We start from the raw sequence: 13,403 nt of genomic DNA on the forward strand, positions 1-13,403 counted from the left end.
AACATAATAACAAACAAGGAAGGTATGGATTATTTATAATTAAGGCTAAATAAGGTATACTTCAAATATGCACAGCCCTTTCCAATCACAAAAAACTAGCAGCGACATGATGAATGTAAAAGAATAGATTAAAATGCCAGACCTTGTTTTTTAAAATCCCTGTGTCTGACAGCATCATAAGCTTGAATTTGTGTGGTGTATTTTACTACCTTTGAGGGTAAAAGTTTGTTGTTCAAATGAGTGCGTATACACGCTCTCTGGCAGATGGAAGTGTTGTGATTGGGCATGCAAAATGATTATCCTCCCCTGCAGACATGCTGAATGCAAGTGAGGATACATGTGAAGACATGCAGCCTATTGAAATAGTAAAATGTTACCCAGAACAATTGTAAAATGTTACCCAGAACAAAATTACACCTTTTCAATAAACCTTGTAATAGTTCTCTCTAAAGAACTCTTACTGCCAAGGTAACCCTTGAGTATGCAACCCACATATGCACACAAACAAGTTCTCTTATAATGTACTTTGGTAGATACTTTAATAAAATGTACCGTTATAGATATTATTATAGAGTATTTAAGATCAGGTCAAGAGGAAATGAGAAACTCATCAGTTAGGGAAAAAATGAGAGGAAATATCGTACAATTAGATAATAATTAAAATTGTAATGAACCTATCTCTGACAAGGATATTTGTCCATGAACCCATGGAGAGAGGGGATGTTCTTTGAAAAGATAATGAAGTAGAAAAAATACTTTGCCATGTGGCTACAAAGGAGATTTAAAAGACTTTATGTCAATGTGTAATAAAAATGATTACATAGGTTTTGCAACTGCAGGGTAGAAAATACCCATAAATATGTCTGAAACCTACAGCTGTCTAAACAGCAAACTGAAATTCCTTAATCCTCCTTCTGTCAGTAAGTAAAAATCGTTTTCTCCAACTGGATCTCCAGGATGATGACTATAATCACTGTGGAGGAGATGGTCACTGTACAGAACACACAGTCAATGTTCCTCTGTATCTGTATCTCCATTTATAACACTACTCTGAATTTCAGCAGCACTGGATTTGAAAAATTAGTGAACTGAAAAATGGTATGTAAGCTTCACTGCTGCCAGTCTCTTACCATTACCACAGGCAGCAGGCGCAGGGTACCATGATTTCCTATAGGAGGGACATGACAGAAGTCATTACAACTTCTAAATACTTGTACCAAGGAGAGAAAAAGAAACTGACTGAAACTAGTGATGATTCAGAAAGTTGAAAATGACATTAATAAATCTGAGCAAAACTTTCCATTCCATTTTAACAATTTTTAAATTAATTTTTGATAACTAAATTTTTTTATCTTTTACAGTTTAAAATTTCAGTTTTTGAGGCTACTGTGGGAAGAACTTGAGTGTCAGGGGTTGTGAAAATTTATCTGGTAGAATTCTCTGAGTTTTTCTTCATTCCCAGCATCCTCTCTTCACTTGCTTTCTATTTTGTGTCATTTCTATTTGCTCTTTTTCAGCATAACTACACTCGTCTTTAGTATGTGCCCTCTCAAATTCCAATATCATTCTTCATTGGTTTTCCTGACATCCAGAAAGCTTGACTGAAAATGGGCCTCCATGAAGCCTTCATTATAACCTCGACTGACAACATTACTTAGCCACCTTGGAACATCAGGAAGTTCAGAGTATCTGGGACAATATCAGAGCAGACGTTCTCTTTCTTTTCCATTTTCCATTCTGCCCCATCTTCTCTCTCACCTTTTCAGTTGGCTTCTCATTGCTGATGAAGTAGAAATACTGTTTCAGAAAAGAGAACATATCCTCCCTTAAGTATTGGTGCTGGAAGTTAATGCATATTAAAATCAAATTACCTTCAAATAGTTCTCCTTTGCCTTTCCCCTTCCCTGATATATTAGAAAGCTGTACTAAAACAATTTGTAGACTGGTTTTCAAAGGGCAAAGTCTCACTCAGGACTCTTTTATTCCTGATTAGCCTGACCACACATTCAATAAAGTGCAATTAAAGATCTCCTCAGCAGTGAGAGCGTGGGAATTAAAGGGAAGAAACCATGGCCTGATTTTTTTTTATTTCAACTATTTTTCCATCACAGTAAGCAAAATGATAAAGGTTTCCTAAGGAAAAAAATCCACAAATCAGCCACATTCTAGCTTTCTTCAAATCTATAATTTCCACTGCTGTCCCTAGGTTTTGATGGTGTTGGTTTAGTGTTTCACTTTCAATTTTTTGGGGGTGTTTCTTGTTATAAAGCTCAAGTCTGCAAATAGAAAGGAAATGTTTCTTGCACAAACGTGTTGCTGTATTCATCCTTTTTAGTGGTACCTCTGTTGAAATAAATTGATTAAATTTGCAGACATAGTCAATTCCAAACACAGTAGGCACTTGATTTCTAAACAATGGCATTGTCCTACTTGTCCTCTACTGTTGTAGTCCAATAGTGTTAAAATAAGAAGAATATGTGAAATTTAGGCTACTGTCAATCAATTTATGTACTGCTTAAGCAGTAGCAAGCAATTCTCCATTTCTGTATAGATCTATGTCACCATTTTGACAGGAAAATAGTGAAGAGCCCACCAAAGTAGACAGTGCAAATTATTAGCCATTTTGCATAAGAGAATGCTTGATTTAGCTTGATTTTCAATAATTTATGGATATCTATTATAAGGTAGTGAGCTAATATTCCCTGAACTACCATCTGGTGAGTGTGGAAAATATGTAATAACATCCCCAGTATGGTGGAACTAGTCAGGTAATATGCAGGTAGTGTGGGAAGCAACCCTTCACACAGATGTTAAGTAAAAAATAGCTTGTTTACACTTACATGTGCTAATTAAGATCACAATAAGATGACAACCCTACTTAAATAACAGAGGTCTTTTAAGTCAGATGCCAAAGAATAGTTATGCTAAAAATGTACCTGAAATATTTGAGATGGGAATGAGATAAGAATCACAGAAGGTTTAGGATCTAGGTGGAGGGGAGAAAAGCCGCTGGTTTCTTTAGCTTGCAGCTCAGCTTCCTGAGGTCAGAGGTAACTCACCAACTTACTTGAGGTCAGAGGTGCCTCACCAAGTTACTTGAACTGTACATATCTTCATTATTCCCATTTGCTTGCCCAGGTATCTTTGCAGTTTTCAATACCAAGTGTTATCAATTTAAACTTATCTAATCAATCCAAATAAAGTCCAGAGCCTGGAGCAGAGGCTATATGTTAATTTGCACTTGAGCTTCACTTTGTGTAATGCAATCCTGCTGATACTGTGCAGTGGACAGCTCTGGTGACAGATGCAAAGGAACCCTGCTAGCCTGTGATAACCAGCTTCTGTATTGCCAGCAGCATGCAAACTAGCTAGCTTGAAGGCAATGCTCATGCAAAGTATAGTCAGAGCCAGGCACTGTCAAGGGCAGCAGACAGCTGATGATAGCAGCACATGGCCCCATGCTCTGTTTTGCTCACAGCAGCTCCCTGGAAAGCTGAGCTGAATGCTGCTGATACCAGGAGAAAAGACTGGGTATGCAGCATGCAGGAATTTGAACCAGAAAGGTCTCTCTTACAGCCATCCCGTGCTTTGAGCCTTTTGTTTGGGCACCATGAGCATTGCAAACCGATGTTGTAAGCAAGGTACATGTTAATTAAAAGTACAAAGCAGTTATTTATTAATATATATTTTATCAGCTCTACACCCAGCAGAGCTAGGCTTAAGAAGCCGCTGGTAGAATCCTCACCATGAGTTCCCCGCAGACCAGGCAAAGGTCTCTCAGGAGGCAAAGGGTCCTTTGGCCTCAGGGTCCCAGGGCCTTTGCCGCTCCCTGGAGCTGACTCTCAGTGTGCCTGACTTGCCGTACTCCAACCCTTTCGAGTATTTTCTGCTTTTCATATTCATGTTTTGCCTCTTTAATCTGTAAGACCCCTGTCTCAACAATCCAGCCTCTTCAATTTTACCTTTCTGATCTCATGTGGCTCTGCAGCCTGTTTCACAGCTCTTCTGTGCCACACAATTTCTTCATCAGCCTAAGCCAAGGTTCTGTGGCTGGGACATATTAGACCTCAACTGACTCATGGGGAAGGGGGAGTATTAAAAGGGGGCCGCAGAGCAAGTGGGTTACAGATACTCAGATATAGCAGGTCAAAAGTTGACCCTGCACCAGACAAGCTTAACCTTCTATCTCTTTCCTGAAACAGAAGCCATTACTCCTCTTGCTCTCCCTGCAATAGCTTCCCTCCAAGGCCCCCTCGTGACAACAGTGGCAAGCTGGCAGCATATACCACTATCACTGAAAATTCATTCATTAACTGCTTTGCTTGGAGCTTATCCTGACCAAAATGTGTTGTTAAAATGTATGGTCAAAGTGCTCTATGACAGCTTGATATTGGATGCCCAAGGTTAGGTAGGGATGATATAAAAATAATCTGTCTCCTCTTTTTCTCTTTGTATCTCTGAAACCAGCCTCCTGGAAGGAGCCTTCTCCAGCTGACAGTTCTATGTCTTGTGCAGACATAGAACAAGTTCATATGTTCTTTCCTTTTCTTAGGAAACTGGCTGTCAGGAGTGGGAGGATGACCATCTCCACTAACATTACATTTACTTAAGCATTAGGTCTTGTCCATGAACAGGAAGAGCAGAGTCCCCTTTGCAGGATTCGAACAAAACCAAGGGAAGACACAAGCCTTTGTTTGAAATCTTCTGCAGAGATGCTGTGTTGCAGAAGGCCAGAACCAAATTATCTAACCTCTCATTTTCAATGTGTTAAATGGCATTATGGATAAACAGGATCTGATGTGTTTTGCATAAACTAGACTTAAATATAATCATAACTTTTTCTTCAAGGCATAAACTGATTATTGAAAGAATGAAGGAAAAACTTCTATGCCTCAATCCATGAGTGGCATAATTCTGTTAGTAAAATATAATTAATGGAGTCTTTGAAGCAACATTGCTAGTTGCTTCAAGAGACAGAGAATAAAACAAAAATGTACTACCACGTGTCTAAACTTTTTGGGTTTTAGCAGTTGGGTTTGTCAGTTTTCTTTGGTGGTTATTTACATGAGGAGGTCAAAAATGTCAAAATTACTTTATTGATCTAGCAGCGTAGAAACATTTGGGCTTCACTTTATAGTCACTGAAGCTGATGGAAAATTTGCCAATTACTCCAGTGGCAACAGAATTAGACACTTAATTTGAAACGACCAAAGTGTGATAAGAATATACCAATGTTAAAATGCAACTCACTGAAAATTCTCTTAGGTTTTTAGAAATAATCTGATCAAGAAATGGAAGAGAAGAAGATATCCTGAGTCAAAATGTCTGTATAAAAAACTCCTTCTGCTTTATTTGTTTCCTCAAAAAATTAATTAAATGCAAAAGTGTTGTTCAGCATAAGTGAACACAAGGATTAATTTAAATATCTTATCTTCTCATTAAAAATCCCAGTCAAATACTGCAAATTTTCCTAGTTTAGAGCTGAAGTCAAATCAAGCCCATCCAAAGCCTTTTTGTCTTTTGCATAATTAATATAACTTGAAAAAATTGTTAAATGTTATGTGTGTGGGGGGTAAACTTGATAAAGTATAATAGACTTAAATGTAATGCTTCCAACAAGAACCAAAGTGTGAAAACAACAGATAAAGAAGTCCTTTCTGTCTGGGAGACTGCAGTGAGGTGTTGCTGAGTTCCCAGACCTTTCCATATTTGAACCAGGCACCCGTGAGTTTTCTGGATTCTGTTCCTCTGCCTTTTGCATACTTTGTGGATTTTGGAGCAATACAATATATGTCTTTCCTTCCCTTTTCCTGAGCTGGATGTAACAATGCAAAAAGGATTTGGATGAGAATATAAGGAACAGAAATTTTGGGTTCAAATGCATTTTGATAGACTTTCATAAATTGTTTTTGGGCAGCCATAACTTATTCTCAGCACGTGGGAATGTAAAAATTGCATCTATGCACCATTAGTATTTGACAAGTAAAAGGTACCCAAACTAAACCCAAAGTATTTTTATGCTTTGGCAAGCTCAAAATTAGCAGTATAAAAAGCATGTTCAGCCCTGTTAAATCGAGCCTTTTCACCCCCACTGCTGACACCCCCACCTTATTTTACCAGCAGAACTGTGCATCACTCAGAGACCAACTGGTATCCAGAAATACTGTCTGAAATATTTCAGCCCTATGTGCAGGTGTTGAAATGCATTTTAGTAGGGTGAAAGTAAACTTCACGAAGGACCCATGGGCTTTATTTTTGTTCAGCTTTGCTGCACAGGGGAGGCCAGGGGCAACACTGACACCTTCTGATAAGAGGCAGGTACGTCCATTCCCTTGCTGTTGCAGAGAAAGAAGCAGGATGTTCTGCATCTGCAGGAGTGGGTGGTTCTCACATCTATTTCTTTTCTATTTCTGTAATTTCAGGCATCTCCCCAAGTCCTTGCAAACGCTGCACCTTTTCAATATTCAGCTTGATGCAAGTTTCAGCTTAAAAGACACACAAGGGAAGGAAAACAAGGATGAGGGCTGGCAGAGGCTTCCACTGGCAGAACCTATCAGAATAAATGCAACTGTGTTGTTTCTGTGTTGAGGTCTTCCCATTTTTAGAAGCTCAGGAGTAAAATAATGTCAAATGTGGGAATTAGATTCATTAGGTCATTGGACACTGCAGATAAAGAGCCTGAAGAAATAGACTTGTTTTCCAAAAGAATCATTTATAAAGAGACACAGATTTAACTGCAAAGGGAGAGTTATAAAATGGCTAAAGGAGCAGATAATAAATAAAAATGCTTGGGTTAGGTGAAGAAAATTTTGCTTTACACATATGGGTTGTATCACATTGCTTACGGGGAAAAAAACCAAAATAGAAGAATCTAAAAAATGATGTTCACTGGAGTGAGTGTAATGAGATTCTGTTTGCTGCAGGAAATCTGGGAAAATACAATGCACTGGTTTTCCATTCGTATTACCATAGTCACAAAATCCACTTAGTGCTAGTGACAACAATTTGAAACTCCTGTTTATGTTTTGTCCAGGCCAAGCACACATCTGAGATCAGTGTAGGATTGGAGTATGCATTATAAATTATAGTAAGATCAAGTTACCAGTGAGTGGATTAAGAGTAAATGGCACTTGATATGCTCAGATCAATATCCTGCCCTTGTTCTCCCTTAAGACATACATCACAATAGGTCAGGCTTCATACAGAACTCGGATTCCTGCCAGGCTAGTTTCTTTCTGAAGCTGTCTATTCTGGAGGTAGGAAATCAGGGGGAGTGTTATGGGATGTTGGTCTTTTTTCAGTCAATGCACAGAGATACTTTGCAAAGGAAAGTAAAGGAAGGGATGATATACGCTGAGCTCCAACCTACTAAGGTATCAGGGGCTCAGCTGCTATATTTATTTATTTGTTTGTTTGTTTATGTGTATAAATCTGGCAGCTGCAAAACACTTCTTTTATCCCACACAAGAAATAAATAACTTCATTACTCAGTTACTTTATTTTTAGGATGAGGCACTGCAATTATGTTTCGTAAATGACAATATGGGACTCAGGAATCCCAGAGAATAGTGGTTCTGAATAACAGAAAGCATTCATCTCTTTTTTCAGCTAAATAGCCATAATAGTAATGAAAACTATTTTAGTTAACTAAAGAGTTCTAAGTTCCTTTTTAAAGAGTGGTTATCTCTAGCGTCTTAAATCCAAAGTCATAGAACCATAGGATAAGTTAAGGTGTAAGGGGCTGAACAGAAAAAAAGACCAAAACCAAAACCAAGACCAAAAACAAAGCAACCAAACAAGCAGAAGTAAAAGGTGGAGGTTTTTTGGGTTTTTTTTGGATTTTTTAAACTTTCTCCACTAATTCAAATTGAAAAGCAGCATTGATTAGCAAGGAGGGAAATTAAGTGCATTAAAATGTAAAATCAAGATATAGAAATTTTTTCACTATACCAATTCATGTTTAGCTTCCTGAGACTTTTTTTACATCATTCATTCATATAATTTCTCATTTTTAATTGGCACTGAGACACTGAGTTTACAATGCTTGTGCACATGGTAACTCCTGTATTCTTTCTTACGAAAGAAAAGTACTTCTAAAGAACAGTTAGAGTCAAATCTAGCGGTTCAGCCTTGCTGTGGACTGCCTCACTAACATCTTCCCAGACTGCAGAAGCAGCAGCAGGGCATAAATTCTGCTATTTGCAAATTTTCTCTGTGAACAAAACCATTAATACACATTGCAGGAATTTCAAATCAAAGACATTTAACAGGATAAGTGTTGAGAACCTACCAAACAGACCTGATTTGTGTGGAAGTCTATATCCAGCAACAATTTTAATATAGGGTGATAGCTTTTATGTAGGTCCTCTGCCTCAGCTTGGCTTTTGTTCTTTTTTATACTGCTTTTATATGACACAAGCCAGGGTATGAAAAGCAAGCTTGGTCATTTCAGTGACTGGTTTTTATTGCACCCTTGCATTACTGATATCATTGCTGCAGCTGTATACAGGTTCAACAACTACGTATCTTTTTTGCACAGATGACATTATTTCCCCGTTCTTCTAAGGAATACAGTATCTTATTGTCCTAATGAATCATATATCAGAAAAAGACAGAAATCTATATTCGTGTCTCTATTTTTTTTCACATAGTCTATTTCATGTAATTGAATGATGAGGAGTCAGGTTATTGTCTGATGGAAACTTCTAGGGTGTAAGAAAGAGTTGCAGAACATAAACAGCTCTGTTAAAATTTTAAGAAACATTTTTAAAATTTCAGGAAGGTCACAGCAAATTTATAAAAAAAAATTCTTCATCTAAGTCCAGTAACACAGCAAATAAAGAGAAATATAGGTGATTCATTGAATGGACAACATTTCCGACATTATCAATTACTTAGTTTTCAACTTACAAAACATACTATGTTTTGTAATTGCTATGAATTAATTCAAAATGAGAACCAAGTCCAACATTAAAAAAATATAAATCTTTAAATCAAAGCATCCAGCATTACACCCTCTGAAATACAGTAATAATTACTATGATCCAGAGGCGCCTGTCTGTAATTTTTGGAGAATAATCTCGTCTGATAATAAAAAATGGCAAAGGTAAAAGTTAAGGAAAAATACAGAAAGGACTTATGCCAGGATAAAGATCAAAGTATTGTGTATAACAGCACACAGTAAAAGTTGTCAAAGTCAGGAGAGCACCAGCAATATGCACACCACTACTGGATTGGATAGAAAACCAGTGGGCCAGAACACATCCTTTGCTGAGGATACAGTAAAATTTGAGTGTTGGCAATATGACACAGCTGAGTCAATGCTGGGATAGAGTTCACCATATAGTATGTAGCAGGGCCTTTGCGTTCAGCTTCCGACACTTTAGCTTTCCCAGAAATGCAATGACATTTGTATGTGACACAGAAGAATTCAGCATCCATTAGCCTGCCATCACAGACTCCCAGGCTGGCAGGATATGTGCCCCTTCTAAGGTCATATATTTTTCATTCCTCTTTTAATGTTCATAAATGCTTTCATACATTGTTGACATTGACAGAGGAAAAACTGCAATCTCAATAAAAGTATTGAACCCTGAAAATTAGACTCAAATTTATGTGGCAGTTTAGAAACATGATGCCTCATTCCAACAGACACACATTTTGGAAGCCCGGGCAAGGCATTACTTGATCCTGATTAGGTTCCTCATGATCACAACACACTCCTGTATCATCTAGGGGATTTCAGAATTACTCAGTCTCCTCATTTTTATGATGCATTATATTTTTTCTTTTGTTGCTGTGCCTCCAATATTCTTATAGTATTATGTTTCTTAATTTGAACTTATTTTCCAGGTCATCAATTCAGTTGTCCAATGTTATTGTCCTAAGGATTTACAACCAGATCATTGTTTTTCAAGCACTATTTTTCTCTACTTCTAGTTTTGCTTCTGCCTTCTGTAATCGAAAACTCATATTTCTATTGTGTCATAAAAATTGTACCACTCAATGCAATCCTCTCACACTGAGCAAGACCGGTTTTACTTGGTAAATGAAATGCGTGTTTCCAGATGCCCTGATATTTTACATAATAGAACAAAATGAAATGAGATTACATCAAACCAGATCAAATAGAACTGAATAGGAAGACCACTATTCTCAGAAGAGGTTGAGTTCTGAAATGCCTGCCCAGAAAGTAATCCTCACTGTGTTTATTCACATCAGCAATAACATAAACAGTTTAAAGTCCAAATCAAACCATAAAAAACTCTGTCACTGTCCCAATTCTTTATCCCTCAAAAACTTTGCCTACTTGGAAATCAGAACAGGGTGCAGAGATGTCCCTGCAGGGTTGTTGATATTGTAATAGCTCCCAGGACAAAGAAGTTGTTTTTCACAGTCAGTCATCTGGGACTGTGAAAAAACATGAACATGAACAGCTGAAGCATGCTGCCTTCTCAGCAGTAGCCAAAGAGTTTTTTTCAGAAGTCCCTAGAGTATTTCAAAGCTGGTTGTATCAGCGTACTGGTTATGGCTGGGAGAGAGCTAATGTTCTTCATAGTAGATTGCATGGGACTATGTTCAGGATTTGTGTCCAAAACAGTGTCGGCAACACAGAGACTTTTTAGCTATTAGTGAATAGTACTTAGATAGGATCAAGGATTTTTCTGTGTACAGAATGTGTAAGTTCCTAATTTTGTCCATGACAAGTGTAAGTAGAGACTAGACAGAGTCCTTTTGTTTTCTCCTTATCTCCTGCAGCAAGATTTTTTGACAAGTGCATTAAAAAGTTTGCTTCTCTCAGCTTAGAAATAATCTCCAAATGACTATAAAGTATTTCCACATGTATGATCCTTAAATCTCCTTGCTACCTCTAGGTCATGTGAGAAGATCAAATTGTGCAAAACTGGTGTATGAGAGATAATGAACACCAACATACACAAGATGCCGCTTTATCCTGGCAATCAAAGTTCTGGAAACAGAATTATTATGGGAAAAAAATGCCTCTAATAAATATTTTCTGGGTTATTTACTGGGCATTTTTGTCTTCCTCTTGCCCTTGAACTCATCTCTTCCAAGAGCTACACTATTTTGAGCAGCACTCTTCTCAGCCACCACTGACAAAAGTCCTGTATATGTCCACGTGCCCACATTGTGATGGCAAAAACTAACATTTTTTTTCTTCCCCCCAGTGAAAGGAAAGGGGAATAAGGGAGTAAAGGTAAAAGGAAGAACCTGTAGCAAACATTTCATAGTTCAAGCCTAAAGGATCAGGGAAGGCTGCCTGTCATGTGCATCAACAGCAAATCCCCCAGACAACCCCGAGGCAGCAGTAAGGAGGGAGCTGGCTAGAAATGGGGTTTTAACAGATGGTTCTGCTGGAGCAGATTGAGCTTCACAGACTTGATATCTCACCACAAGATATGCAATATGAAAATTAATCCAAAGCATGCATGAAATTAATGAAGTTGGAGGAGAAACATTCTTTCTGTGGAGGGGTAAGGTAAATTCTATGTTGTCTTCTGGGTAGCTATGATTAGGCAGACTAGGAACTACAGCAATGAAGCTGAAATGCAGTTGGAACAGGAAAAAAGAGTTTTGGCAGAGCAATCACTGAGAATTCTGGTAGATTTTTGGGCATGATTGCTAACAGACTTATAGATGGAAGTGACATAAAGATTGTGAAATCAAAATTGTGTCAGGTATCAGCTAGGTGACATATGAGATGAATGTGAGACATAACAGCTGTGGCTTTCAAACTCTCAAATCAAATGTTATACCCCTGAAATATGTTACAATCAAGTTATCACAACCTTTCTACATGACATTAGCTCATCTATTGTATTCTCATTTCCAGAAAAAAGCAGTTTAATTTTATTTATTCTTCTGTAATAAGTCACAAAATGCTGGATTACTAATTAAATAGACTGCATTTGATCAAGAGTTCTTTGGCATAGTTTTCCCTCCCAGTGTGTCTGAATGTTGCATAAATAGCTTTCAGCTTGCTTACATATAAATTTAAGCCACATTACAGTTCATGTGTTCCATTGATATATTAATTCTTTTCCCAGTTTATGTCAATTTTGTAACTTGCTACTGCCCTGAATATTATGTGTGCAAATTAAAACTATTTAAACCTGACAATATTTTATAGTTTTAGCAAATTAATTGAAATAGCTTAGCTCATTGTGAGCTGCTGAATTTATTTATTTATCAATATGATTATGCTAGTACTGTTACTTATAATCCACATATGTTGTAAATACATACAGAAAACATAGTGGGAAATGAAAACAAAGACCTGGAGTGAAGCTTCATTTACTGCAGTACTTTCAGCACCAATATGACATGGATGGAATGACCTCCATTAGGACAGGCAGGTTCCATCCACTGAAGGCTGTTTGGCTGTTCAGCAGTTAACGGAAGGACCCTATGCAATTCCAAGTTCCCTGGGTTCAGGAGAGGATTGCTTTTAGCTCCTGGCTCTGAAGATGAACACAGATATTCATAAGTGATGGAGTTACTACAGTGGCAGATTTTGTGGTGTCAGACAACTGGACTTCTAAGACTGGGCCATTTTTGTCCTCCAGTTGTTTCATCCTTTATATGCTCCAGCAAATTATATTTTATTTGGGTACATTGCAGAAAGTTTATTTAGCAGCTAAAACTCCCTTGCTCAATTTATACCTTCAAAGTTAAGACAGCTACCTTATTAAAAAAGGAAATTTTCTCTCATGGGGAAAAAAATAAAAATATCTCTTCTGAAAAGAAAAACACATAAATATATTTGGCATCTCCATGTACACAGATTTTGGACCTTGCAGATCCTTTGGATTAAAGATCTTTAAGTGAGGAGGTCTTTTCTCCACTATTTTTCAACTCTACAATGATGGAATGACCCTTATTTTGAAAAACTGCTCTGTCAGTGAGATGAGATCTTTCCATGTTACTGGAGTACTTGACCTCCCCAGGCACTTCTATGCAGTGTGAAGGGCCCAGTGTCCATGGTCCTTCATTTGCCTTTTCACTCTCTGGATGGAGAAAGAAAAAAAAATTAAGTGAAGCTTAGGCAGATCTGCACTGCATCAGCCTGTGTTACAGAACAATTAAATTGGTGTATTTATGCTTTCGTAAGAGGAAATGAAAAGTTAGCAAAAGAATACATGGGAGCCTATCTTATCAGCCCAAATTGGAGAGGAGGTTTGGTTTTGGTTTTGTTTCTGACCTTGATTTTTCTTAAATATGAAAGATTGGTTCATTCTGCCTAAAACATCCTACCCAAAACCACTGACTTAGTAAAGCAGAAGAGAAGGTGTAGGTGTAAGGGCTTATTCCAGGAAGTCTTTCCAGTAGCTGCACTAATGTTGTGCTCTAAGGGTTTAACATTATTTCAACCAGTCAGTTTT

At 37.6% G+C, this 13,403-nt stretch overlaps 1 long non-coding RNA gene across 1 annotated transcript; it reads right to left on the reverse strand.

Moving 5' to 3' along the window:
- Nucleotides 1-1,316: 1,316 nt before the first annotated feature.
- LOC136360874 (uncharacterized) lies at nt 1,317-3,980 on the reverse strand. Its single transcript, XR_010743525.1, has 2 exons — nt 3,746-3,980; nt 1,317-1,797 (listed from the first exon to the last, which is right to left on the reverse strand). It is a non-coding gene; the product is annotated as an uncharacterized lncRNA (long non-coding RNA).
- Nucleotides 3,981-13,403: the final 9,423 nt, after the last annotated feature.

This window comes from Sylvia atricapilla, chromosome 5 (genome assembly GCF_009819655.1).
Source record: "Sylvia atricapilla isolate bSylAtr1 chromosome 5, bSylAtr1.pri, whole genome shotgun sequence".
Taxonomy (NCBI): Eukaryota; Metazoa; Chordata; class Aves; order Passeriformes; family Sylviidae; genus Sylvia; species Sylvia atricapilla.